The sequence below is a fragment of the Tenrec ecaudatus genome, chromosome 1, assembly GCF_050624435.1.
Source record: "Tenrec ecaudatus isolate mTenEca1 chromosome 1, mTenEca1.hap1, whole genome shotgun sequence".
NCBI classification, from domain to species: domain Eukaryota; kingdom Metazoa; phylum Chordata; class Mammalia; order Afrosoricida; family Tenrecidae; genus Tenrec; species Tenrec ecaudatus.
This window is the reverse complement of record NC_134530.1, coordinates 187,937,490-187,964,997: the sequence shown is the minus strand read 5'-3', so window position 1 is coordinate 187,964,997 and position 27,508 is coordinate 187,937,490. Positions and strand designations below refer to the sequence as shown.

At 51.6% G+C, this 27,508-nt stretch overlaps 1 protein-coding gene across 1 annotated transcript in view; it reads left to right on the top strand.

Annotated features, from left to right (window-relative positions):
- The first annotated feature begins 3,571 nt into the window (after positions 1-3,571).
- Positions 3,572-27,508, top strand: part of KIAA0040 (KIAA0040 ortholog) — a 41,258-nt gene continuing 17,321 nt past the window's right edge. Inside the window, exon 1 of the mRNA XM_075527794.1 lies at positions 3,572-3,968. The gene's annotated coding sequence lies outside the window, so the exon portion shown is untranslated. The remainder of the gene's footprint in view (positions 3,969-27,508) is intronic.

Genomic DNA, 27,508 nt, shown 5'->3' with positions numbered 1-27,508 from the left:
AGATATTGTATGTCAACCTCTTGGCACAGCATCTGCGTACTTCCTCAGCATGGAAGGAGACCTGTACCCTCAAATCCTCAGGTCAGCATTCAAGGCCTTAGAACTAGCTCTCCTGACTGGCACCCCAGGACAATGCGAGCCTCTGTCCTCTGGCTTCAAGGTCCAGGAATTTGGGTCGAATCATCTGAACATGGGTAGACATTGACAGGCTCCAGTTTTCTTCACAGATTGAGCTTTTTTTAATTTGGTAAACGTAACTACTGAGACAGTCCCTTAGTCGGAGAATGGGGGTGGCTGCTGGAGCCTGTGCGCAGGCCCTCCATTCTCTAAGACACTTGCAACTTTTTTAAGCCCAATCTTCTCCCATCCGCGCTGGACTTTCTTGATCCCTTGTCAACTCGCCTGCTTCTAGGACCCTTGTCTTCCTGGTCAAATTCAGACTGAGTTAATGCCACGTGGGCTTCTGGGAAGCCCATCATCTCTCCTGGTGGTCCGCCATTTGAGAGGGGGGAAATCCTCACTGCCGACAAGTTGATGCCAACTCATCGTGACCCTCTAGGACAGGGTAGAAGGTGCTGAGACTAGGACAGGGTAGAAGTTCTGAGACTGTCGAAAACCCGTTTTCTCATGCAGAAGTCTGGTGGTTTAGAACCTCTGACCTTAAGGATACCAGCCCAACATGTGACCACTACTCCTACGGGGTTCTCCATTACAGAGACTCTTTTTATTTCCTCTTTCCCTAACTCTTCTTGACCTTTCTACCTGGGGTATTGGGTTTCTTTTTGGTTTTTCAACTCGAATCATTTGGTTTCTCCTGCACAACAAACAAAGGGTCTCTTGTTTCTATGTTGTAATAGTTGGCTACACGAGTCGTTTTAGTGCCCACCCACAGAGGTCAAAGGACACAAGCTCCCAGGAGTCCTCTGTGAAGAGCAAATGCCAAATTAGGCTGAATTGACTACTTTGACAGTTGGCATGGAAGGATCTCCTGTGATGACTCCAAAGGACCCTTCGACCCACAGCCAGGTGCTGGCATCTCCCCCATGCCCCACCCAAGTAACACTAAAACAGTAAACAAGGTCCTTCTGTTTAGTCTCTGGAGTCTCAGAAGCTTTGGTCTGGAGTCCTGGATCCAACAGATTTAATATAAATTTTTGAAAAAGCATAGCCCTTTTTATTGTCCAGTGTTCCAGGTGCTTGGAATTGGGCTCAGGAGATTAGAATTTTTTTTAATGGATGAACAGCAAAGCAGCTGAGCTGAGAAATTGGTTTTGGTTTCTTTTAAATCATTTTATTGGGGGCTTGTACAACTCTTATCTCAATCCATCCATCCATTGTCAAGCACATTTGTACATATGTTGTCATCATCATTTTCAAAACATTTTCTTTCTACTTGAGTCCTTCTATCAGCTCATTTATTTCCCTCCCTCCCCCACCTTCCCTCCCTTGGGAAGCCTTGATAATTTATGAATTATTATTTTTTCATGTCTTATACTCACCGATGTCTCCCTTCACCCACTTTTCTGTTGTCCATCCTCCTGGGAGGGGGTTATATGTAGATCATTGTGATTGGCTCCCCATTTTTCTCCCCCACCATCTCCTTCCCATTCTGGTATTGCTACTCTCATTATTGGTCCTGAGGGGTTGTGTATCTGTCTTGGATTCCTGTGCTTCCAGCTCTTACCTGTACCGCTGTACATCCTCTGGTCTAGCCAGACTTGTATAGTAGACTTGGGGTCATGATAGTGGGCGGGGAAGAAGCATTAAAGAACTAGAGGAAAGTTGTATGTCTCATCGGTGTTATACTGCGCCCTGACTGGCTCTTCTCTTCCTTGCGGCCCTTCTGTAAGGGGATGTCCAATTGTCTACAGATGGGCTTTGGGTCTCCATTCCACACTCCCCCTCATTCACATTGATATGATTTTTTTTGTTCTGTGTCTTTGATGTCTGATACCTCATCCTATTGACACCTCCTGATTGCACAGGCTGGTGTGCTTCTTCCATGTGGGCTTTGTTGCTTCTAAGCTACATGGCCACTTGTTTATCTTCAAGCCTTTAAGACACCAGATGCTATATCTTTTGAAAGCCAGGCACCGTCACCTTTCTTCACCACATCTTCTTATGCACCCATTTTGTCTTCAGTGATAATGTTGGGAAGAGGAACATCACGGGATGCTAGGTTAATAGAAAAAAGTGTTCTTGCATTTAAGGAGTACTTGAGTAATGGCCCAATATCTGTCTGCAACCTTAATACTTAACATAAATATACACACATAGATCTATTTCCCTATCCTTATATATATAAATATATTTACATATGTACAAGCCTATATTTAGACCTCTGTAAATGTCCTTTATCTCCTAGTTCTTTCTTCTACTTCCTTTTACTTTCCTCTTGTTCCACTATCATGTTCAACCTTCATTAGGCTCTCTGTACTTCCTCTCAGCTACAATGCATTTGATCTAACTCCACCAGACATTCTATGCCTCCTCATCCTCAATTTTAGATCACTTGTTGTTCCCTAGTCCCTGGGTTTGTTAACACCCACTTCCTTTCTTCCCCTACCTCCCCCTCGCCTGCATCCCCCCAGAGCAGTCAGTCCTGTTGTTTTCGTCTCCAGATTGTTTATTCTGCCTATTTTATCTAGACAGACATGCAGAGACAATAACAAGCACAAAAACAAGCCAGAACAAAAGAAATCAAACAAAACAACCAAAAAAAGTCTATAAATAGTTCCAGGTCTGTTTGTTGACCTTTAGAAGTGTTTTCCCTCCTGTCTAGTCTGATGGGGTGCCACACCCTGGCAAGCTGGGAAATTCTTGAAGTCCGTTTGCTCCACAATCTCAACTTCTGGCAGCTCAGGTTGGTGCATGGTTCACCTCAGCACCCTCTGTGTTGCCTGCACTGGACAGAGCCATGTTTTGTCCTTTGTCTAGACAAGACTTTTAAGGATTCTTAGTGGCTTAGTGGGCCTAATAAGTTACATGTTGGGCTATTAACTGACAACATCCCGAGCTTGAAACCACCAGTGGGAGAAAGACTGGGCTTTCTATTCCCTTAAAAAGTTCTCTAAGAAGAATGAAAATGTATTGAAAATGGTGGTGTCGGCAACTGTACAATTATGCTGGATCTAGTGGAACTACAGATGGTAAATATATATATATATATATATATATATATATATATATATATATATATATATATATATATATATATATATATATATATATATATTGCTTTCTCAGAAACTCACAGAGACAATTCTACTTTGCCCTCTAGGGTCGCTATGAGTCCGCACCGAGACGGTGGCAGTGAGTTTGGTCTTGGTTTGAGACAAGACTTTTAGAACTTTGAGCCCGCTCCATCATCGCCCTCTCCGAGTCACCACTGGGCAAAACTCCCTTGGGCTGGAGGAGGTGGCCAACACCCCTAGGAGCTCTCTGTGAAAGAATCTGGGGGCGCTCCTCAGTGAGGAGAGCCGCTGCGAGGGGAAGCAGGCGCGTTCCGGGACCGAGGAGCTCCCACACGCACGGGCCAGGGTGGGCTGGGGGTGGACCTGGCGGCAAGACGTGCAGAGAGGGCGGGCCTGGGGCGTGGGCGCCCAAGAAGTCCAAGGGCACAGCGGTTTGTTTGGGCCGGAGAGTCTGATCCAGGAAGTTGTGTCTGTGACATCAGGGGTTAGGACGGAGTGGCAGTGAAACCTCAAAGCGCGGGGCGTCGGCCGCAGCAGGGCCCGGAACGCCGCGGGCGCTCGCTGGGCGGGCGCGGCAGGTACGGGCGGCGCGGAGCCGGCGACACCCACGGCCTGGCCGCCCCCCGCCCCTCCCCGGCCCGGCTCCCGGTGGGAGGAGCAGCCTCGAGGGAGGGAATCCTGTACCTCGCCCCCAAAGGCGGGCTGCTATCCCAAGGGGCAGCGCCCAGCAGGTCCCCGCAGCCGCGCCTGGAGGAAACCCTCCGGAACCGAAAGGTGAGTTTCAAGAGTTTTATGGGGGGTTGCTATCTAAATACATTGAAAACCTCCCTCCCTCCTTTTAGAAGTCTCTGCGGTCTCCACTTCAGAGAGGTGAGCCCAGCCCCTGGCTATGTGCGCTTTAAAGTTTCTTCTCTCTAGATCTCCCACTGATCCTTGCAACTTCAGCTCACATTCGTCTCCCTCCTCTCGTGGGGCTCTGCTCCCCAATCTGGGCAGAGCCCACGGGGGTTGCCCGGGTGGGCAGCGGAGCTGTGATTGGACGGGACAGTCTGTTGGCTACTGAATCAGCCACGGCCCGGGCCCCTCCAAGCGTCTCCTGGGTCTTTAGACCTTTCTAAAGCCAAATTTTCAACGGCGAGGGTGAAGGAGCTGGACAAAGCAAAAAAAGTGTGACCTGGAGGCAGGGCGGCGTGGGGACCGATCCACTGTTTGGGACGCGCTGGGGCACAGCCTGCTTCCTGAGGCCTTTAAATCTTTCCACCGCCCGCTCCCAGACCCGTGGCCCTCCCCAGAGGTAGAAAGGGAGACCCAACAGGACCAGTTTCCCTAGCATTTTGAAGAGCGTCCCAGAAATGCGTTATGTAATCATTAGAGTTAAGTAAACTATAGACGTTTGCTGGTGGGAACACACAACACCCGCCTTTCGGAAAGGGAAACTAAAGCCGGCGCCTGCACTTGCCCCAATTTCACTGAAAAGCTGGCGGCAGGCAGCGTGCAGCGCTACCTAGCAGGGAGGCCCCACCGCGTGGTTGAACCAGGAAGGGAGGGGAAGGTGCAGCTGAGCATCTCAGAAGCACCTCCTCTCTCCTCCCAAATGGCTGTGTTCCATTTACTCAGCTCAAGCCCACAGGAACCTGAAGCTAGCTGTAAACCACCCGAATTCTGAAGCCCCGTGGGGTGATGGGAGAGCCTTGAGTTAAAACAACCAGGACTTAAAGGTGGCCTGGCTGCATCTTCCTCACGATTCTTTTACAAATGGTTGGCAAGTTCCACCTAAAGAATCCAGCAGGAGTCTTGCCTGTTTGTAAGCGGACTGGATCCCAACAGTCACCTACTCTGCCCTGCCTTCCTTTCCTTGGTTCTGGGCCGGGGGTGGCCCTGGGTGCAAATCATTCGGAGCCCTCCTGTCCAGGTGGGCCGAAACTCCCCACCTCCATTCCACATACAGTTGAAGGACAGTGAGCCAAACAAATGTTTCTCCCGGTCCCTATTCTGCCAATATTTAGCCTGTGGAATGGATAGAATGATGCCTTCTGCCCTCTTCCCTCAGGTTAACCCCACTCCCCAAAAAACGAACTAATGAACACCTAACAAAGCTAAGCTACTCATTTCAGCAAAGAGGGAGACACATCCATCCGTCTGTCCATTCGACGTTCATTCTCCACACCGTGTGCCAGAAAGAGTCCAAAAACAACGAGACAGCTCTTGGTCAATGAGACCAAGACAGACCCCAAAACAACCCACTAGAGTCTAGAATGATACCCAACCGTCCCAATAGTAACACTGCGGCACTGAAGCAGGCAGTCAGGGGCGAGGGATAAACTCCCTCTGAAATTACCTGGGAAGTCCTCGCTGCAGAAGGGATGAGTGAGCTGGGTCTTGAAAATGATTCAGAGTTCCCAGGGAAAGGGTCTTTCGGATGGAGGAAGCAGCATGTGCAAAGCCAATGGCAGGTGAGGGGCACAATGGGAGTTATGCTACTCTATTGTTGCTCTGAAGACCAGTGGGCTCTCGCCTCTAAACGTGGGAAGCCAGCTTGGGTGTGTCTGTTCCAACCCAGTGAGGCCGGGACCCTAGGCCAACATCAAAATGTTCAAGTGAACAGATTTCCTATGGGGGTTGTTGGCTGCTGTTTGCATATGAGTTGGTGTCTGGAGAGAGAATTAATGGCCACTTAAAGTCCAGCTTGGAGAGCTGGGAAACATGACGAGGAACCAAACTAAGACAGCGGCACTGAGAACTGAGGCAAGGGATCGATTTCAGTAGCAGGTAGGAAGTAGAATCCAAAGTGTCTGGTGCGTAAATGGCTGTAGGAAGGGAGGGACGAGTAGAACTCGGCTGGTTGTGAAGAGCTGAGCTGGGGCTGTGGATGGCAGTTGTGGCAGGCAGGTGGAAGGGGTGGAGGGAGCACTGTGATGGCAGTGGTGGGAACAGGAGTGGGCTGCTGTCGCAGATTGTGGAACAGGTGGTTACGCCTTCAGACAGGCCTGGGAGATGTCCAGCCGGAGAGATATGGTAGACAGTTGAGTGTACACGTCTGGAGTTCAAAGAGAGGTGGAGGCTACTCCAAGTTAGCCATCCGTGTGTTGGACACAAACTCAATATTGTCAGCGGTTCAGAGACCTTGTCTGTTTCGCACGATCAGTGAGACTATATGCATGGCGGTCAGTCCTGGATTTGCCACTAGCGTTCCACAGATGCTCTGCTCGTATTGTTTGGTGACTTCTCCTTAAGTAATTCTATAGGACCCTAGATTATTCTCCCCAAACTGCAAAAGGCCCTCCCAGGGTGGTCGGCAAGGTAATGCACACAAGTAGTCCAGATGCTCGTAACTAAGTGGGGGAAGGAAAGCTTTCAAGGGAGAATCGCTTCCCCGGGTGAAAAGTGAACGGTGCCGTACACTGCGAGACCTGCCTCTTCCTCTCCAAATGCGCGTCTCCCATCTCCAGGGGCTGCACCTCGGTGGGGGAGGCGTGTTCAAACGAACTCCAGACTCTTTACAAAGCGGTGCTGGAGGGATGACTACCAATGCGCACATCTGGATCTGCTGTGACTCTGGTGGGGAATAAAGACAGAAAATGACCTTGAACCTGGGGCTAACCAGAGATGGGTTCAATTCTTGGCTTGACTACTTAGTTGCTGACCTCGAAAAGGTGATGCAGTCTCTCTTAGAAGCTTCGATTCCCTTATATTTTAAAATGGGGCTAATTGGCCCTCACAAGGGTGATGGTTAGAATCTGAAAGAAAAAGAAAGTGTTTTCAAATGTGCCAGGTAAATTGTAAGGCTCACAAGGGGGCCAATAAGTGATGTCATGATAAATGCAGAAAGGGTTGAAGCTGGCGAGGATCTCATCTTGGGGCGGCCCCAAAGAAGAAGATCCTCGGCGCGATGGATGGACACAGTGGCTGCAGCATGGGCTCAAAGCTAACCATCACGGTGAGAGTGGACCCGGGCAGTGTCTCGTTCCGTTGGACATGGGGTCGCCATGAATCAGAACCAACTCAACGACACCACACAACAACATAAAATGTGAGGGAGGCAATTACTAATCTTGCCTCTCAGAGGTAACAAACTCAGATGGACTGTGTAAGCCCTGGGGCAGCATCCTAGGCCCAGACTTGAAGCTTTCTAATTATACCTCATTAAAGTAGTAATTATAAAACCCCTTCCGCCATATCAATGGCATGTGCCAATTCAGGCTTCTGCCTTTTTCAGACTTTTAGCCAAAGTGGTCAGAGCCCAAAGAACTGCACCTTCTGCCCATGTCTGTGCTGGGTGTGCCGTGCACAGGGCTGCGGAAGCCCGGGTATTTTCTGCTCCGTAGGCTGAGCGCCACTCTGAAGGCTGCTTTTCAAAAACTCTCAGCCAGGCGCTGATTAAATCACAGCAGAGACTCTCCCCGGAGCCTCACCGGATGACTTGGATGCAGCTGCGCTTCTCTCCTGTCTGGCCCTGGAAGACCTGGCCACCCAGCGACTCTTGACTGGTCGGCTAATGTCCAAACTTGCAAGCAAACAGACCTGTAAGAGGGCTCTTTGCGGATGAAGAAAACAGGAAGTGACCACGGACGAGAGGCTTCAAAAGGAAGCTACTTGAGGGCACAGCTCACGAGCTGAGTGGAGCCTCGGTGAGGTGCTCCCTTGGCACAGAGCTCGTTCCTGGAGGGCCAGAACAGAGCTCCACCTGTCCATGCCATCTGGGAGAAGCAGGTACTCTTTATGTCTCTGTCACCGGGGCCTCTGGTCCCTCACACACAAGGGCACCCACAGGCCCTCCAATGCTGGCATTGCGCTGGCCCTTCAAGTCCGAATTTCTCCGGAGTGGCCGCTGGGACAAACCAGGAACAGATAGCTAGATGTGGAGGGATCTCAGTCCTTAAGGTGATCTCCACACCGTCCCCCACTGTTTCCCTCTCTGACCCCCTCCCCCAACCTTAAACTGCTATTAAGAATTCCCAAGGTGCCCCGAAGAAGGGCAATGACACCTGGTGCCAATATCAACACAAGCCCCGTCTTTGTTTCATCATACTTACCATGTACGCGGTTTCCCCTCAGCACTGAGGATGTGTGTTGGAGACCCAGAGACAAGTCAGGATCAGATGTGGAACGTTGACCCGGCACTTCCCCTCTGGCGAGAAGGGTCCCGGGTGAAGAATAAACGCTCATCAGACCTGACACAGGTGGCATAAGAGAGAGAAAGACAGTGGCAAGACAGACTTCTTTCCTCCCCCAGCAATACAAGGAGGTCTTACAGCCAGTTCTGTGAAGGGCTCTCCCCAGGGACACGGCCCAGCTCAGGTTTCTGGCTTTGCCACACATCAGACGGAGCTATCTAACAGCATCAACGGAAGACGTACGTGGACATGTAGTGGAGGCTGAGGAAGGCAGTTCAGTCCCAAGATGAACTTCACACAAACACAGGATTCCTTTCTCAGGGGCAGCTCCCAAGGGATCGTGGCAGTGTCCAAACCAAGCCATGCCCCGGGGAAGAGACTGGCTCCCACGATCGCAAGCCGGTTGCAGTATAGAGCTGGTTGCTAAGAAATGGAAGGAAGCCATAGCTGTATTTCTCGGTCAAAGGAGAAGAGAACATTGTGTTTACAGGCCACTGCGGGCTCGCACTCATTCCTGTCTCAGACTCCCTTCTGTCAGGGAGGTACTGGGTTAACTTTCATTCTCCTCTGAAAAAAAAGCATTCATTTCAAACAAGATAGGTTGAAGGAAAGTCTATCAGTTCATCAGTAGTTTCTTTATGTTTTCCAGGCAAGTCATAAAAAGAAATTGGCAAGAGAGGAAACCATGGGAATGGTGGTTACAAAGATAGCGACCTGCCGTCTGTGCTCTTGGCCTTCACCTTGTCTTGTTGGAGAAAGAGCTGGAGGGACCTGTAGGTTGACAAGGGGCTAGAGAGGCTGGGGGTGTGGGAGCGAGGAGCAGCAGTGGGAATGATACCGGGCCGCCTGCTTCAGCACGTGGAAGGAGAATGGCACATGATGGGCATGCTGTGCCCCAACCTAAAAGGCATACGCCAGCGGCACCGTGCATACAAGAAGAGAACCCTGCAGTGGGAGTCCAGCACCTACAGAGTCCCGCCCCGAGCCTAGTGAGGACGGGGTCTGCGTCCTTCTGCTCGTGGTGTCCACTCCGGTTCTGCTGCTCCCCCAGGGGGCCAGCGTGCCCCTCTGCCTGGGGCCATCAGACACTCCAGGCAGCCCCTCAGACCCTGGCCTGAAACCACATGGGAACTAACATGGGGGTCAAAGTAATCTTCTGAGCCATACCCCGATCCTACTCCCCTGCCTTGGAGTCGAAACAAGTGACCCCTCCCCACCCCATCCCTGCGCCTTTCTTCCCACCGGCGAATAGCAGTGTGCCTGCAAATAGAGAGAGGAAAGCAAAACGCAGTCACCATCAAGTCACCCCCATGAGGACATGAAGGACAATGCCCAGCATCCTAGCGTTTCAGGACTGCGGCATGTAGAGTGTCGATGGCCAGACCTTTCTTCCACCGAGCCCCTTGATGGATTCAAACCACCACACTTTGGGTTAGCCACTGAGCACTCAACTGTTGGCAGCACCCTGGGGCACCAGCGTGGATGCTGAGCTCTCAATAACCGTCTATCTGTTGCACGAGCGTGCTAAAAATTTGAGGCCTACAAAGACGACAAGCCCAAAGTGCCTCACCTGGGCAGCCCGTTCGGTTGTTGTCAGTGTCCGAAGGAGAAGCGGCTAACCCTTGAGAGGACCCTCCCCCTCTGAGGCCTGGCCCCGCAGAGATTTAAGCCTTCCGTCCAGCTCCTTCCTGGGAACTGACTGCTGGCTTCCACCCTCCCTCTGGGCCACCACCACACCTGACCTGAGACATCCCTCCTGCCCGAGCCCCACCATCTGCCCAGTAGCGGCTGCCAGCTCCACACAGCCCAGCACAGCAGTGGCCTAGATGAAACCTCCCGGCTCTTACGTGGATGCCCCACACCATCCCAGAACCAAACCTACTCAGGCAAAGGGGGCCCATTTGCACACCCCATCACCCCACCAGGAGCTGCTCAGCACTTTCCTACTTTCCACAGGAGGGACTCAGAGCCTGCCAGGAGGGAGATTGGAACACGCCCACAGCCTTCCAGGGTTCAGAAAGAAGCACTGATTGGGCAGGGGAGTGAGGGTGCTGGCATGTTTCCAACTCGCTGCAGCTCTGAGTAAGTTTGTCTCCAGACACTCTCGCGCCCTCGGAGGAAAGTCCTGGGCTTTGCTCAGTGTCCCGTGGGTGGCTGACACGGATTTCCAAAGCTGCCCATGGAAAGGCCCTCTCATTTCCAGACAGAGACACCACGCCCCTGAGGCTGCCCTGACGTGCCCTTGGCCGGGCCAGGAGAGGAAGCGTGGTCACAGAGCATGTGCTGCATGGGGAAGAAGGCCCCATGCCCCTGAGGAGCCTTTTCCAGAAGGAGGATCGCAGTGGTTTAAAAATATATCCTTCCTTCAAAGTGAGTGAGGCGGAGGGTGAGGAAAAATACTACTTAAACCGCAGGGTATGTGGTCCGTCAACACATGTTATTGGGGCAAAAACATAAAAACGCATCCCAAAGCTCAAGGTGTTTTGTTGTTCTCAGGTGCTTAGGCATGGAACTATACCATTCCTTCCCATCTGCTTTCTAACTAGCTTTCAAGAAAGTGTTGCATGATCTCCTTGGACTTGTATTTCCCAGGATGCTCACCATTTGCCTTTGCTGCCGATCATTGTATCTGAAGTGGCAGGCTTTCAAGGTCTTTGATCTGATGGTCCAATTAGAGATACTGAGCCCTGCCTCTCCGTGTCTAGTAATGTGGGTGCTTGAGAGAGCAAATATTTAGGGTAGACGATAAAGCCCCTTGGTGTGGCTCACTAGGAAGAACACAAGGAGTGCTGTGTGTGTGCTGAGTTCCCTGGCCAGGGGGCGGGGGTTGGTGCAAACGACTTGTACTCAACCACTGACCTTAAAGGTTGGCTGTTCAAACCCACCTCACGGCGCTGTGGAAGAAAAGCGTGGCTGTCTGCGTCTGTAGACATCGCAGCCAAGAAAGCCCTACTCTGTAGGGCTGAGTTCGGTATGTGCTGGGCTCAGCAGCCGGTTTAGTTTGGTTTCATTTGGTATACGTGCTGGGCATTGCCTTGGATGCTCCACCTACATCCTCTCCTTTACCCTGCATGGTGGCTCAACACAATAGGCACTACGGTTGTCCCTATTGTTATCCCTATTGTATAAAAGAGGAAGCCGAGGCCTCTGTGCCAAGAGCTACTGCCTCTGCCCCGGATTCCACAACACTGTCTTACCAAAAAAAAATCTCCCGGGATGAAGAAGTCATTCCGTTCCACATGAGTTTCTGGGCTACTTTAATGGATCGATGGGTGAAGAGGTCATCTGAGCACAGTGGAAGCAGTGCGATGATAGGCAAACAGCAGGGACCTAGCAAAGAGCGCTTAGCTCGACTCTGGGAGAGGACAGCTAAGTCTTTTTTGAGGATAAACCTTTGTTACCCTAGATCAGATCTGACACTGACACCCGACTCAGTCACCCTTTGTTTTCATCAGCCTACCCCAGTGCACGGTATCGGGCAGATAGTAGCTGGGCATAAACTACTGCTTATTAAGCATGCCCACTTCATGGAGGGAACCTCAGCCCTCCTCGCACTGCTGTGGGACTCCAGTGCCAATCGCCATGTAGCCACTCAGAGGCTTTCAGAACAGACTGTGGCCCAGAGACCCAGGACCACAGTCAAGGGAAGGGCATGAAGCCTAAATGAGCTTGGTTTTGTTTGCACATCTCACATGGCTCTGAGCACGTGAGAGACAGAGGAGAGGGGAAGGAGGTGGCGAGAGGCACAGAGGCCTGGGAAATGGCATTGTGTGGAAGTCTCCCCAAGCCCACGTGACCAGAGCACTGCATGGTACCCTTGAGCAACCACCCCCAGAACGCATTCATTGCCATCGAGTCGATTCTGATTCATAAGGACCTGCCCGTGTGGGTTTCAAAGATTATCACTCTTCACAGCAATAGCAAGCCTCGTCTTTCCCCATTGGAGCAGCTCGTGGGTTTGAACTGCAGACCTTTCCGTTTGCAATTCAACTTGTAACCACTACGCCACCAGAGCTCTCATCCTAGAGAAAAGATCAAATGAGCTGGCCAGCCACTTTCCAAAGCTCTTTTCTCCACTTTATTTCAAGGTCTCATTGTTGCTTCAAGGTATCCTAGCAGGTGGCTTCCCAGTAGCTGCGGCAATTCACCTCAGCCAAAAAGTGCAAAAAGAGTCCGAAGGCACCATGGTTCAGTGTTTGACAGTTGGAGCCCACCAGAGGCTCCAAGGGGGAAAGTCGTGATAATCTACTTCCGTAAAGACTCCAACTGTGAAGACCCTCTAGGGAAGCTCTGCTCCATCCTTCAGGGTCAATAGGAATCAGAATCAATGCACTGGCAAAGGGTTTGGTTGTTTGGTTTGGTTTGGTTTGGTTTGGTTTGGTTTGGGTTGGTTTGGTTTGGTTTGGTTTGCGTTGGATTGGGTTGGGTTGGTTTGGTTTGGTTTGGTTTGGCAGTTGCAAGAACCAGTAGCTCCATGGGGCAGTCTCCCAACAAGGGATTCTCATTCCTGTCTCCCCACCCCATGACATCTTGGTTCTGGGACTCACTCTCTTAGCTTTGGCTCCTCTGCAGAAAGAAGTGCCGTGAAAGCCACTCAGGCAGCGGGGCAGCCATGCTGTAGAATACAGAAGTGGCCCAAACATGGCTCGGGCTACATTTTTCCACACACATTCTTCAAACACCTCCCAATGCCTGACACTATGTTTAGGGGCTGTGAGGAATTTTTTGAAACCAGGGATACAGATCCCACCCTCAGGGAGGCTGCAAGACATCCCTGTGATTCCCACCCCTCCCAGTAAAAGTTTGGGGAAAACAGGCTGATCTCTGGAATTAGAATCTTTTCTGGAATCTCTGCCCTCTGTTCTCCCACTGCCCAGGCGCTAGCCATCACTGACCCCTGCTTCGTCCCTGCTCAGCTGCCTCTCCAGATGTCTGACCAGCTGGCCTGCGCCATAAACAGCTGCTGATGGCTGCACCCCTGACCGTCTGTGCTCCGCCCAACACAAGACCTTACCCCGACCCTCGCTTACCCCGCTGTTCCCTGGCCCTGCAGAACCATGCAAGGCAGGGACAGATGTCAGGTCTCTTGGTGCTGAGGGTGAATGTGGGCACCTGCCTCAGTTGAGAGCATGCAGCAACGTTACCTCGGCAGCAATTGCATGTTGTTGTTGCTGTTAGCTGCCCTCGAAGCGGCACCCAGCTCTTGGCAACCTCATGCGCAATGCAACAAAATGTATGCTCGCTGGCCCTGCACATCCCATCATCAGTTGCAGATTGGATGCAGCTGGTCCACAGGGTTTTCCTTGGGAGGAGAGTGCCAGGTCTTTCTTCCCATCCATCTTCATCTGGAAGTTCTACTGAAACTTCTTCAACCTCAGGACAACACCCAAACCTCCACTCACAGATGTGCATGAGGTGCATTTGCCAGGAATTGAACCCAGGTCTCCTATGTGGAAGGCGAGACTGCCCCACCTGAATCATCTCCACCCCCACACTTAGTCACAGAAGCCTAACACTGGCTCTTTTCCAGCCCCCAAGACCTTAACCAGTCAGATCAGTTAGTCGATCAACAAGCATGTGTTGAGTATCTCATACGTGCCAACGTCGCACTAGACACTGGGAAGACATGCGGGAACGTTCACAAATCACTCACTGTCTCATGAGAAAGCAGCTGGGTGGGGCGTGATCATTTCACCTCCCTGTGAAGGAGGGGCAGAAAGAGCAATAGACAGACTTAATTGGCAGGCAGACTTCAGGACTCAAGGTTTGCTCCTTGGGCAAATAATTTCACTCGATTTTCCTAAAGCTTGTGCTCAGTGTTGGCAGTGTTGCCACACAGGTAGGCTGTGTGTGTGTGTGTGTGTGTGTGTGTGTGTGTGTGTGAGAGAGAGAGAGAGAGAGAGAGAGAGAGAGAGAGAGAGAGAGAGAGAGAGAGAGAGAGAGAGAGAGAGAGAGAGAAGGGATTGAAACCCCTTTGAATTTGAGCCAGCCAGTTGGGCTGCTTTCTCCAGGGTTGTAACCGTGGATCTGAAGTCAGGAGGGTCACCACATTTTAAGCTATACCGGAGGCGCTGCAAAAAGTTCACTGTAAAAACCCCACTATCTTTTCATCCCCGAGGGATGCAGTATATTTGGGAATACGCGGGCAGGAAATGCACGGTGCGCTTGTGATTCCGTAACACGGAAATCTGCCTTCATGGGCAATCATGGGGAACGTTCTTGGGCCCAGCATGCCATGGGCCACCCTCCCCCAGCTCACTGTTCCTCGTCAGGAGGGGCACGAGGAGCATTTCCTGCTTGTAGCCCTCCTCAGCCATGACCTTGAGGACCCCACCCCCACCCAGCGTAGCAGCTCACCCCAGGAAAAGACCTGAGGAAGGGTGAGTGGGCTGTGGGGTGTGGCTGAGTCAGAATAAGAGGCTGGACTGGCCATTTCCGGGGCCTCCTTGGTTGGGCTCTTTGCTTGACCCTGCTGTGCTGTCTTGAGTCGCCTGGCATCCCTGGCATTACCCTCCTCCATGCCTTTCAATACCCTGCTGACTTGGCATGCATTCTCTAGCTGCCCCCCCCAGAGTCCCCTTACAAAGAACAGCATGCTCTTGGTGCTTCCATACCTTCTGTTGGACTTCCCTTGGGGCATGTATCTTTTTTTTTAATGTTTTCTTTCTTTTAAAAAATATTTTTTAATTTAAAGATCAATTTATTGGTAGCGCTTACAACTCATTACAATCCATACATCAATTGTATCAGGCATATGTGTACATATGCTGCGCTCACTCTTTTCTAGACATTTACTTTCCACTGGAGTCCTGGGGATCAGCTCTTTTAACCCTCCCTTCACCCCCAACCGTGGGACCCCTTGATAGATTATAAATTATTTTCATATCTCACGCTGACCGCTGTCTCCCTTCCCCCCATGGTTTCTCTTGTTCTTCCCTCTGGATGGGGGTGTGGTTATGTGTCAATCATTGCGATCCATTACCCCTTCCTCCCCTCCTCTTCCCCCCTTCCCCCTATGCTTCTTGGATCGCTATTCTCATTCCTGCTTCTGTTCTGTGTGTTGTGAGCTCTTATCTCTTATCTAGACCTGTGTACATACTCCGGTCTCGTCCAGAGTGAGAAGCAGGACTGGGGTCATGATAGTGGAGGGTGAGGAAGCCTCAAGGAACCAGAGGAATATTGTGTATCCCATCAGTGTTTTATTGCACCCTGGTTGACTCATCCCTTCCCTGCGGCCCCTCTGTGGTGGGATGTTCCATTGTCTACAGATGGGCTTTGGGTCTCTGCTCTGACCCCCATCGCCCTCAACAATATGTTTTTGTTTGTTTGTTACGGGTCTTCTGATGCCTGTTACCCAGTCCCTTTGGCACCTCATGGTTGCTGGTGTTCTTCCATGTGGGCTTGTTGCTTCACTGCTGAAGGCCGCTTGTTTCACTTCAAGCCTTTAAGACCCCAAGCACTATATATTTTAATAGCTGGGCACCATCTACTTTCTTCACCACGTTTGTTTATGCACCATTTTGTCTTCAGCAATTGTGGGGCACTTATCTTGCCAAGCCTTCTAGTACTTCTGTGCTCATCCGTTTCCATGACAACAGAGACAACAATCGAGTTCACAGACTACTGGTAGCTCTCTGAGGTCCTTTACCTAGACATTGAAAGACTCTCCTCTCAAGGTAGCACTGTCTGGGGAAGCCTGGAAGAGAGAGGTGTTCCTCTGCCCTTAGTAAAGACTCTGTGAATGTGAACTGAGCTGTCTGGTCTGGTGCTGAACTGCAGAGGACTGAACGGCAGCCCTGGGCTTCCTCAGCCTCAATTGTATGAACAACCCAAGATCCGGAAAAGAAGGAAAGAGCTGGCAACGGGAGTACCTTACACACACACAAAAGATATTCTTTGCAGTTATAATTGCAAGGTAGAAAGATACACACACACTTTACTCAGTGTGCTTCACACAGGAAGTTACCAAAAGAAACAGTGTCACCACATCAACACTGAAATGTCAAGAGCACACCCAAACACAGGGCTTTCCCCCATGGGGATGGTGTCACTTTGAAATGATGTAATATGCATGTCCAATAAAGCACCACCAGGAGATGTAGGCCTGTCTCCATTCAAGGCCAATGGTCTCTGCTGGTCGGGATGGGCTCTTGACTGTTCATTTCTCTTTCTCGGCACTGATATCCTCACTGGTGTTTCCAGAGTAGCCAGTCGCCAATAGAAACCTGCAGGAGTGCCTGAAGAATAGCAGGCATCAGAGCGCACTGCCCAGGTGGCAAGTGCTTCTTCTCCAAGCCCAGATGTTGGCATTCCAATTGGTGGTTTGGGTTTGTCTTTTCCCCCTTGAGTTTCTTCTGCTCTCTGACCACAATGCCATGCCGTGAGCTGAGAGACCAGCATGATGATCAAGTCAATTGCCCTGAAGCAAACCAGGGATGTGCTAAAAGTATAGCCATTGGGGAGGGAGTGAAGTAGAGGCTGTAAACTTTAATGGAATCAAGGAAAGCTTCTCACAGAGAATGGCATTTCAAGCAAGGCTTAACCCCTTCACTGCTGAATTGTTTTCTGCTTTGAACTTTTGACAGACCATGTCTTCAGAAATGGAAAGCCTTTCGATGAAAAAAATAAAAAAGTTTTAAGGGGATGTGATTTGACTTTTCATACAATCCAGTGGGGGCACGTATGTGCTGAGAGGGTTCTGAGGCTGGGGTTGGTGGGATCAGGCCCATGTCTTCAAAGTCACAGTGGTACAGAACCCAACCAGATGGTTGTGTGCATTAAAAGTGGGATGACACCTTCCCACTAAACTCCAGAGATGGAAAATGTAGTTGTGGCCTGTATGTCCCTCGGGTCACAAAAGGGCAAATGGACGCCAGATGATGTGGTGGCCGTGGGTGGAGCCGGGGATTGGGTAGAGCTGTGGGTTCCAGACACAACAACTTGTCTGAGGCCCAGAGTCTGAGAACGGCCAGAAGCAAGACTTTGTAAACTGTAAAGAGACAACCCACAGCAATTGGTTACTGTCGATTCTTCTCTCGGTGTGTCTTCTAAGGAATCTGTGTAGCCGAAACACCACACTGGGAAACCGGACACTAGCACGCGGGCTCCCCTTGGCCAGGGGCCAGCATTCTATAGCATTGAATAGATGCTGCTTGCTGCTGCTGTTCAGTTTCTGCATCTGTTAAACAGGGCGAGACATGAAAGCTCTCCCACCCCACACGACAGTGGATTGAATGAAGACGCGTCTGCAAGAGCATTTAAAAAATTAAAAGGATTTATGTCTGCAGGGCGTGTGATCAGATTTTCCCCGTCCATCACTAAACAGCCCGTGGGGTGTCCGTGGAAGGGGGAACGAAGGCATCAGTGTGTGCAAGCCCTGCCCGCTCCCCCGGCCCCACTCCCAAGAGAGTGCAAAATAAATAGCCGCTTCTTCCTGATTGCTTTGGTGATAATTCATTTCAACTTCATAATCAGATTTTGTCTGAGGAATAAAGTATGTTATTAATAAGGTTTTTGCTGGGAGTTTTTTAGTTCTCTTTTCTCTCTCTCTCTCTCTCTCTCTCTCTCTCTCTCTCTCTCTCTCTCTCTCACTCTCTCTCTCTCTCTCAATATCTGTGATTACTGAACCTAGCTGGCTAGGGCAGATTGCCAAAGAGCCCAGAGGTAAGGTTTCATCCTGTATAATCCCAAATTCTGGCCAAGACATACTTTCAGTCATGAGCACCATTAGATAAGAGAGCAGGGAATGCTGGGACACTGGTGATGTTGGACCCCGCTGCTCACCAGCTTTGGGGAAATCTTAGGGCCTGTCGCACCAAACCAATGTTAAGCCTGCAATCCCAATGCCTAGATTCCATCAAGGTGAGTCCGACACCAGGTCCCAGGTGGCCCTAGACATGTTGGAGCAGAACTGTCCTTGTGCGGGCCTTTCAGAGGTACATCACTGGGCCTTCCTTCCCAAGTGCCTTTGGGAACTAACAGTCTTTAGGTTAGGAGTTGAGTGTGTCAACCACTTGTGAGACCCAGGAACGCCTAGACCTACAGAACCCACTGCAGTCTCACCGAGTTTACCTGCACCACTCTGCCTCACCACTTGCCTGCAGCACCTGTGTCCATCCATCTCATGGAGAGCCTTCTTCTTTTCCGCTGCCCCTCCCCACACCTTAGCCAGCATGTCGTCTTTCTCCAGGGACTGGTCTCTCCTGATACCATGTCTGTAACAAGTAGGTGAGGCTATGGCTTGGGTGAGGCACACCTGAGTCCTCAGAGCACCATCCTTGCTTTTCAGTACTCTAAAGAGATCGTTTGCAGTAGATTTATCTAAACCAATGCATCACTTGATCTCTTGACCGCTGTTCCATAAACGTTGATGGTGGATCCAAGCTAGATGAAATCCCTGACAACATCAACCTTTACTCCATTTATCAACATGTCACCCATGAGGCCAGTTGGGAGCATTTTGGCTTTCTTTACACTGAGCTGCAATCTGTACTGGAGGCTGTAATCCCTGCTCTCCATCAGCAAGTGCTTCTAGTCCTCTTTCAGCAAGCAAGGTTGTGTCACCTGCATCTCACAGGTTGTTAATAAGCCTTCCTCCGATCCTGATGCCGCATTCTTCTTCATATGAGCCAGGTTTTCTGAGTATTTGCTCAGCATACAGGTTGAATATGTATTGTGACAAGATACCTCCCTGGCACACACTTTTCTTGACTTTAAACACGCAGTAATTCCTTGTTCTGTTTGCACAACTGCCTCTTGATCCAGGTTCAGGTTCCTCGTGAGCACAGTGAAGTGTTCTGGAGTTCCCATTCTTCTCAAGGCTCTGCATAGTCTGTGGTGGTTCTCAGAGGCAAATGATTTAGCGCAGTCAATGCAACGCAAGTAAACATCTTTCTGGTCTGTTTTCTGCCAAGAACCATCTGATGTCAGTGATGATGGCTGTTGATCACATGGAGATTCTCAACAAATACTTCTTAAAATGAAATCCATACTCCACAAAATAATTCTCAAGGCATATGATGTTGGGATGAATCATTGCTGTAACCTCTCGGTGTATACAGAACAACGTGCTTGTGACAATGTTATTACAGTGAGTCAGTAATCAACCTGAGGGAAGCTATACGGCAATCCCTGGCCGGGGGTGGGGGGCCAGTCAGAGGGCAGCGAGAAATGCAGGTACTGCTCCCTCCGCTCACACCCAGCACCACGACACCACTGCCCCCTCGCAATGGGCGGAACATGCTTGTTAGGACTTGCTGAGCAGGGTAGACACGCTCAGCTGCCCGTGGAAGCTCGTGGCCATTTGGGAACATGGGGGACCTGGGTTACTCTGCACTGAGTGGCAGAGGGGCCTCGACCCCATGGCAAGGCCAAGTAAAAGCATCCCCCTTGAAGAGGCGAGGTGCCCATCCCTCATTCCTCCCAGCACAGCAGCAGTTTCCTGAGGATTCCAGGTCCCTTTGCCTAAGCTTCCTGCCATGCCCCACATCTGTTTATAACTAAATATTTACGTAGTTCCTAACACCCAGCAGCCTGGCAAAGAAGATCACTGTGGACCTGCTAGTGAAATAAACAGATCCCTCTCAGAAGAACTAGGGAGGCAGCACTCGGGCTGGCTTACTTGGGACACGTCAGCAAGAAAAAGCGGTCGATAGGAACGGAGCTCAGGGTTGGTGGAGTTGGGGTCAGTGAAAACCAAGCAGATGCACCAGAACCGCGGACTGAAACATAGCCACCGTCGGGAAGATGGTGCGGGACCAGACAGCGCTTCCTCGGCACCACACGCAGGGCTGCCCTGAGTCACAGCTGACTCAGTGACCCTTTGCCGCAATAGCCTTTGTGCACAGCCACAGGCATTGCTGACTCTGACGCAACCCCCCCCCCCCCCCCCATGAGGCAGGTGTTCGTTTCCACTTAGCTATTTGGGTGTTTACTTTGGAAAGTGCATGCACGGGATGAAATGCTGAAACTATGCCCCACGGGCAGGGAGTGAAGTCTCCTTCCAGAGAGGCCACATGCACTCTCTTGTCCTTGCAGAGCGCACCCATTTTGGAGATGAAGAAACTGAGCCTCGAGGCAGCTGAGTGACTCTCCCAAGGTCTCGTGCTGAGTAAGTCCCAGGGCAAAGATTTGAACTGACTTCTCCTGCCACTGCCTGGGAGCTGTCCCCAGGCTCAGGGCTGTTCAGCTTTCCTTCGGTGTCTTTTGATTCAGTTCACAGGAGAACTTACAGGAATGCAAACACATCAAAGAAAAGTCAGTGCCAGGACAGGAGGTCTGAGGCTCCACTGGAGCACAGCAGAGAGGACTGGCTGCCTGCTGTTAGGCCTTCCATGCCAGCTCCCTTCCCCTTTCCCACCCTCTAGTTCACTGGGAGGAGGTGTGTTATGCATGGAGCTTCTGAACACAGGAAAAGCATTACAAGCCCACCAGCCACTGCACACGACGTCGATGAGGCTGTATACTCCTGTCAAGACGGAAAGTCTCAGAAACGCAAAGGGGCTGTTCTACCCTGCCCTGTAGGGATGTTGAGAGTGGGAATCAACTCGATGGCAGTTAGTTTGGTTTTAGGTTTAGGAACTGACGGGGAACGGGGCCATATAGTTACAGCAATGTATTCTATCAAAGAATTCCCACCAGGCCGGTGTGCCACCCATTTAAGACCCTGATACCTTGTAGGTTGGGCAGATGAAAAAATGTATCCTGGGCTGTTTGTGAGAGATAAAGCCTAATGGCCCAGCCCTGAAACCGTAGAGTAGAAAGCTAGAAGACAAAGTCTGAGATCCCTGATCTGTGCCACCACCTCATCTACCTGCCAGGCCCCCAGGCACTTTCCAGAAAGTTTTCCATAGCGCTTGGAGGTCTCCTGGCACAGGTGTGACCCTCTCCTACAGGTCGCTCTGAGTCAGCACTGACTGGATGGCAGTGAGTTTGGGCATGGGGCGGGGGACCTGGGGTGGGGGTGGGAGTGGGAATGGTGGGAGGAAGCACACGGAGTGTGTGTGTGTGTGTGTGTGTGTGTGTGTGTGTGCATTTAGTATCTATAGGGTTGCCGTAACGGCTAACTGCTGACAACTTGGCCTCTGGCGCATGGCAGCCCAGGAGTCAGAGTGAAACAAATGCTGTCTGGTCCTGTGCTGTCTCCATGGCTGGTCACAGACCAGACCATTGTGACCCCGAGGGGTTTCATTGGCTGGTTTTCAGGAGCGCCACAGAAGCCTACTCAACATCAGAGCAGGCAACAGGCCTCCCCTAAAGGGGGGGGGGAGGGCTACACCTGAGCTACGTTGGTCCAGAATTGAGCCAGGCTCTCCTCATGGGAGGTGGGAATTCTACCACAGCCCCCTACCACTGAGCCTCTGCCAACTCACAGAATCTCCACCTGTGTCCCGGGAGAATGACAGGCCTGTTTTTCCAGTGGCCCAGCCCCAGGCCTTCACTCCAAGGCAAGCCGGGGCGCACTCCAACGCCTTAAGTTGTGGTTAGCATCCGAGTGTGCTAGCTCTTTGTACGACCCGCGGACTCCATCTGTAGGATTGTCTCTTGCAACTCCCTTCAGTGATTTTGTTTCTATCTACTCCAAGTATCTGCAATTAGCTGTGTGTGGCCTCCTCTGAGAGGCGTTTCAGGGGTGGACAGGAAGATGGGGGCAAGGGCAGATGCACCGAGGGGATCGAAAATGTGTGGAACCAGTGATGGTTCCAGAAGGTTCTCTAAGATGAACTTAGAGAGCAGCCATTTCTCCGCACAGAGGGACCTAACACCGAATTTGATGAGAAAAACACCCAAGAAAGAAAGAACAGTGGTGAAATAACTTGCCTGCCTGTCACATGGTAGATGCTCAGTAAGTATTTAGGGTTACAGTCACCAACGATGATAATTTTTTTTTAAAAAAATGCACTGTGCACTATTAAAAACCCAAACTCACTGCTACCAAAACAATTTGAACTCACAGTGACCCTGTAGGGCTGGACAGGACAGAACTGCCTGTGGCTTTCCGAGACCGTAATGTCTTACAAGAATAGAAAGCCTCATCTTTTTCACACTGACACCATTGTGGTTTTGAACTACTATCTATTGGTTAGCAGCCCAGTGCATAACTCCTAGGCCACCAGGGCTCCCCTACGCAATGTTAGAGATGCACATTTAAACCCGTACAGACAGGAAGTGAAGTTCACCCTCCAATAGCAAGCGCTGCTCTCCACAGCTTGCCCTCTGGGACCAAACCCAAGGCCGGCAGGCTGGCGAGTCTGTGCACTCCACAGGGCTGAGTTATTGGAATGAGGATATTTCTGCTCACTTGTTACCATTTGGCCTTTACATTTTAAGTCTCGCTATACGATAGCGCTTGGCTTTTAATTGCCCTGAACTTTTGTTAACATTAAATGGAGAGAAGAAATGGGCAGGAAAATAAAAACCATATCTGTATTGCTTTGGAGTTGCATAATTGTGTATTTTTGCCGCACCATTAGTTTCAAACTCTCTCAGCCTGTGTGCCTCTCCCCCACTAGCCCTAGGGAGAAAAAAACACAATACTACTGCTAAGGCATTCACTGAGGGCTACAGAGTCTGCAGCATGCTAAGCTCCCTTTAAATTTCAGATTTATTTGTTTCATCGCCACCTGTGCGGGAGGCCGGAGCTGACCAGTGAGTGCTTGGCTATCCCCTGCCTTTTCAGATGCCCTCTGTCCCTCCCAGAGGATATGACGTGGGAAGGCTTAAGCATCAGTTTGGAGAGTTGGCAAGAAGCAGAGCTTTCCCTTTATTTATGGAACAGAAACGGCCGGGCCCAGCCCAACCAACCGTCCGTAACCCAGATGACTTCAGAGCCTCGGCTCACTTTCCAAAACTTAACTCTGCCTAGGTGTTTTCGACCGCACCCACAGACACAGCCTCCCAAACCAAACCCTCCCCTCGTCCTCTCGACAGTGTTCCAGAATGAACGTGACAGCTCTCTTGCTCTGTCACCATAGCTACAGGCTTTCTGAGCACCGGGACCAGGATGTGGTCTGAGGTACAGGAACGACACATAGACGTGTGACATCGTGCATGGCCTTAAATGCTTCAAATGGGAAACTGGGTTCCTAATGGTGATGATTCATAAAGGGACGGGGAGGGCCCAGCAGGGCGGAGGGCTATACCCTAGAGAAGTGAGGGGTTCTAATGTTAGCCTCCGATTGACTTTTTCGTATAGTACCCCAGAATGCCACTGCCTGTCCTGGACACTGCAGTCTTCGCTTTGCAGTGGCCCCTGTGTGCCTTGGGGGCTTGTTGCTCTTCACAACAACCTGGCCGGGATTCTTGGGATGGGAGATGGCCTGGTGTACCAGGCGAGGAAAGGGCCCAGAAAGCGTAACTGGCTCAGCCCACGATCAAGAGACCAAAGGGGCTTCTGCCCTGAGACTAGAGCCAGATCCTCTGGCTCCTGCGGCAGGACTCTGGCCACGCGCCCTTTTACCAGCTTTCTGCAATTGTTTCCAGGAGCATTTTCATACCTGTTCATTCTTCCGGCAACATCCCTCATCCTTGATGGGTTTAAAGTTTTTTTAAATTAAAAATCATTTGGCTGATTAATCAAAAGAACTAAAACTAAGCTGACTGGCATCAAGTCGATGCTGATGCATGGCTCAACTGTACAGGGTAGAGTGGGGCAGCGTAGAGCAGTCCCTGTGGGTTTGAGACGGGAACGCTTTACGGGAGTAGAAAGAAATGGCTGGCTGTAATGTAACGAACGACTTGACCTTGCGGTTAGCAGCCCGGTGGGTCACCACTACACCACCGGGCCTCCATTGATTAATCAAAGATTGGGGTCAATTAATCAAACCAGAGGCTACAACTGGAAAGCAAGTCTTGCCTTTCCCCTCGGATCTATTTTCCAAGCCTTCACTTACGCTAGCTTTACCCTACAGAGATGACCGAAGAGAAACCCCAACCCCCCTGCCATCTCCCAGCGGCCCTCCAGGACGGAGTGGCTCTCCCCCTGGGGTTCCCGAGCCCGTGACTGTGTGCTTGACCTCCTAGGAACTGCTGGTGGGTTTGCATCGCAGATCTTGCCGTGGGCAGCCAAGTGCTTAACCCACTGCGCCACCCGGGCTCCTTGCAGTCGTGTCGCCCCTGCTCCCCAGGGAGTTGACAGTCCAGGCGCTGCAAGTTCAAAAAGCCTCCAGGGGCCAGACTGCTGACAGGACAGGGCAGAGAGAAGCTGGCCGGCTAAGGGCAGTGCTGCGGGGTCGGGGGGCGGGGGAACAGCACCCACAGATTGGTTAGGTTAACTATTCATTACGTCAGACTAAAACCTGCGAGCGTCGCATGAAATTGGTGACGGCAATTGAAAAGTGCCTCTGGGTGGGCTGTAACTTGTGGCCTGCGAGTGTGCCATACACCGGCTCAAAGCCTTACGCCCTCTGTGGGGGCTGCCCTCAGCCGGTCTGCTGCTCCCCTGTGAGGTGCCTGGAGCCTGCTCACAGCAGCCTCACGGGACAGGGCCACGCCTTGTGGAGAAACGCATTCTTGAGTAGTACCTTCCGGCACCTGAAGGAGGGGGTATATTTCAATGGGAATCGCGTGTCTGGCTACGTCTGGGTGCTTCCAGCCCATTCATCAGGGGTGGACCCACAGAGTGACACACATGGTCACCTGTAAGACGGTTCCTGGATGCATGATTAGGCCAATGCCCATTCTCCTCGAAGAGAAAGCCCCGCGGCCGAGGTCCTTAGCCTCCTGAGAAGAGCGGTTGGATGGCGTGGGGGGTCACAGGGCTCAGACCGGAAGGACTGACCGGGAACCTCCTGCTGCACTTTGGCACAGTGGTACCCCCAGGGCTGTGATCTGCATGGTCAGCAGCTTGAAACCACCAGCAGCAGCTCAACCCCGAGGGGGAAGGCTGGCCTTTCCACTCCAGGAACAGTTAGCCTCGGAAACCACCTGGGGGTCGATGAGACAGTGAGTTTGGTTTGGTTTTAGGCCTTGGGAAGGTTGAAATCTCCAGTAGCCTCAGTTTTCTTCTCTGTATCCCAAAATAGTTTGTAGAGTCCATGCTGACTCCTAGTGACCCTTTCGCAGAGAGCAGGTGGCATGCCCCCGAGGCCCCTCCCTCCAGGCTGTCAGTCTCGCAGCAGGAAGACATCTCTCTCCCAAAGAGCAGCTGGTGGGTTTGAACAGCGGCCCTTGGGTGAGCAGTCGCGCTCTCAACCACTGCGCCACTGGGGCTCCTCCTCAGCGGTGCCACGGGGATGAAACAGAGGCCACACCTCTAGAGCCCCCATGATTACCACAGGGAACGGCACCCTTAGCAAGCACTCAGCCAACCGCCTCTGGACTCACTAGCTCCTCCCTGCTCCTGTGAAAGGCGATAAGACATTTAGCCAGCCCTCGGGGCTGCAGTGTCCAGGGCAAAGGGGAGAGGAGAAAGTTGATAGTGGGGAAGCAAACAAGGCTCCCCTGAGAAACAAAACCCCAGAGGTCAAGGGTGCTGAGCAGGGGAGGGGGGATGTGGGAGGGGGGCGGTGTGGAGAAGCCACTGCGGAAGAAGGGACATCAAGTTAGCAAGAAAGCAGGGGCAGGGCCAATGCAAACCAATTCCGTGAAACAGCCCTGGAATTTTGGTGAGGACCGAACAAAACGGTGCTTTAGTGAATGATGTCTTCACTTGTCACACAATACGAATCGTATACTGGGAAAGAAGTTCTGTGCTTTGTGGTTTCCCAGGCGCTCTCAAAGTCCCCACTGTGTGTAAAGGAACTCAGATTACATGCTTTCCCCTCGAGATCTCGGTTCCCACCCCCAGCTGTGCTTGCTTTCATCTGTCCGTCCATCTGTCCATTCCGCAAACACTCACTGCTAGGCCAGGCCCCAGGCCAAGCCCGAGGACAAAGCAATGCAGCTCGGGTGGTAAAAGGCCTTACCCTCAGGCCAGGCTGCTGTCCCTCTTTCCAGCCCAAAAAGCTGACGTCAAAGTGAGATGTCAAATTCCCCAGGCCCTGCCCCATGGGAGTGGGGGGAGGCAGCATTCTTGTGTTCTGGTTGCGGGGAGAGACGGAGGAAATCTCCTTGATGAACTCAGGCGGATAAAGGTGCGGAAGCTGATGACCTGCTGTCAGACTAGAGTCCTTATGTTCGCTGGAGCACCGCGTCTAGCCTAGTGGCTGATCCGCACGGTCAGTTGGTAAGGACTCGGGGTTCTCAGACTCTGGGGTACCTTGGTGGTGTGGGGGTTACGCCTTGGCCTGGGCTCCACCCTTGTTGGTAGTTTGAAACCACCAGCAGCCGCTGCGCAGAGACGGACAGGCTCTCTCTCTCCGTAAACAGTTACAGGCTCGGAAAGCTAGGGGGGCTGGCTGTGAGTCAGCACTGACTCAATGGCAGGGAGTGGTTGGGTTCTGGGTGGTGGCGAGAGGGGCGCAGTGTGAGACTAGAGGAGGAGGAGAAAGGAGAGGAGACGTGGAAGAGAAGGCAGGGACTAGAGATTCCTCTGCGTAACAGAAAGTCGGTGAAAACCTGTCCGAACCTTCGCCATTGGCCTTCAGTTAGTCTCTGATCCTTTCGCCGCTATCATCCTGAGAAGGGAGAGGCCGTCTTTGACCTCCCATGTATTGCCTGGCGCGCCTTAATTAATTCTTGATTGATTGAAAGCTTGCCCCGTTTGAACCTGAAGTGAAATTGAGCTTTGTGATTTTCTTTTCTGCGGAACCTGAAATGGAGCACTCCGTAATTAGGCAAGGATGCCTCCTTATCAGGAAGTCCCAGCTACAGTGGGCTCCTTGTGACCCAGCGAAAGCCAGGTAGGCGATTATTCGGGAGCCGATTAAGCGCGCTCCCTCCACCCACAGCTGCTTTGGGAGATACCGGGCTGTGCTTGATGGTCACTTCTCCCTCAAATGAGCCAGGTGGCTGAGGATCGAGACGGTCATTGCCATCAAAATCTGGCCACCTATGTCGCCGCCAGGGGTCACTTTCCCAGGTCCTTCCTCGCCTCTGCTCTCTCCCCTCCAATGACCTGGATGGACAGATCACACTTGTCAGTCACTTGCGTGACTTCCTGCATTCATTCCTTCAGCCCCTTGTCAGATTCCGAGGACAGAGAGACAGAATACAGAAAAAAAAAAAAGGGGGGCCCTCTTCCCACAGAAAACATCTTCCCCTGGAGGAGGGCATGCAAACCCACGCGGCAAGCACATGCTACGTGGCTGGAATATTGCCGAG